Here is a 1,612-nt window from a genome sequence, read left to right as displayed (position 1 = left end):
CTCGGGCCCGTGTCCCCTGTTGGTTTAGGGGAGGTGCCCCCCCCGCCCCGCCCCGCGGAGCAGTTCCGGGGCAGACCCGGGCCCCTAAATTGCCCCGGTGCTGGGCAATTGGGGCTTCAAGGCATCAAGCAGTCTCCACCTGCACAGCATCATCAGGGGTATTTCAGGGGAAGTCTTCTGCTGGGTGCGGGGGTGGGGAAACGCCTGTTCAGACTTCTGGGTAGAGCAGACCCTTCTGGAGACAATCACTGAGGCCTGGAGCCCCTAGATGCTGCAGACCTGCCTGGCAGGAGGAGGCGCCAGGCACCCCTGATGTGGACTCCGTGTCCCCACCTGTAGCACCCGGGGCATCATTCTGTGTCTGTCCTTCTCTGGGGGCCGCCTGGTCCGCATGTGCCCCTGGTCCCTGGACTGCACTTCAGTGCCCACCATCCTGTGTCCTCATATCCCAGTGTTGGGCCAAACTTGGGTCCCAAAGAGAAGAGTGCGTGCCCCAAAGGCGGGCAAGAGACGCTGCACAGTGACAGCAGCTACCACCAAGGTGGTAGTTTCATATTCAACTTTTCTTTTTCTGTACGGGGTTTCCTAAAATGTTTCCAATGTGCCTGTGCAGGGAACAGTCAACGTTACTGATAAGAGGCAGTGGAGGGGCCTGTGAGCACCATGCTGGGCACCCTGGATCCCCCCACAGTCCCTGCCTCCACAGGGTATCACAGCCCAGCACAGGATGGGAGGAGGCTCTCCACCGGCCTCCCCTGCACCAGCAGGCCCTCAGAGTGAGATACTGCATCTGGAGGCTGGCTTGTCTGCCTCCATGCCCGCTGCTTTGTAGAGGGGTAAACTGAGGCTGGGGAGGTGCTCGCCCTGGCCCACAATGGCTGTGGGAGAATCAGCCCCAGGCCAGTACCTGGCTTTGAGACCCCATGACAACAGCACCACTGTGGTATGACACCCCACACACTGCAAAGAGGGTCAGGGTCAGGACATGGTCCCCACATTGGAGGCTCAAGGCCAGAGTGCCAGGGAGCCTGGTCATGCACTGGAATTCAAGAGGACAGGCTTTTCTGTGGCTGCTCTGCAGTGGGCTGGGAGCTGCTGGGAAGCCCTGTCCTTAGTGGTTGGTTTTCTGGGGTGGAAGAGCAGGGCTCCTGTGAGAGAGGCCACAGCACTGGACACGAGGCTGTGCTTCCTGCCCACAGCACTAAGGGAGCGCAGCACCAAACTTGCCCTGCATTCCTGCTCAGCCTTCTGTCCTGGACACATCCTTGGTGCATCCTGGGGAAGCCCTCTTGGCTGGGTGTAGGTCTATCTGGGGACTCAGCACATCACCAGGCACACGGCGGTGCTCGACAGATGAGTGGCAAGTGGTGGGCCTGGACAGACATCCGGCTGGCTGCCCAGTGTGACCCCTGGAACAGTGACTCAGGAAGCCTGGCCCGATCCAGCTCAGAGCCACCTCCAGCCCTGGACCTGAGTGACACACTGACCTGTGCCTGGCTCTGTTGACTGCTCGCAGTCTTTGCCTGTGCAGATTTCCAGCCAGGCCTGGGAGACTCAGGGTTAACACAGGCCCCACCACTGCTGGGCATTGCATTTCATTAACAGAAAAAAA

This window comes from Fukomys damarensis, unplaced genomic scaffold, assembly GCF_012274545.1.
Source record: "Fukomys damarensis isolate Sample0158 unplaced genomic scaffold, DMR_v1.0_HiC HiC_scaffold_16, whole genome shotgun sequence".
Taxonomy (NCBI): Eukaryota; Metazoa; Chordata; class Mammalia; order Rodentia; family Bathyergidae; genus Fukomys; species Fukomys damarensis.
This window is presented reverse-complemented; position numbering follows the sequence as displayed.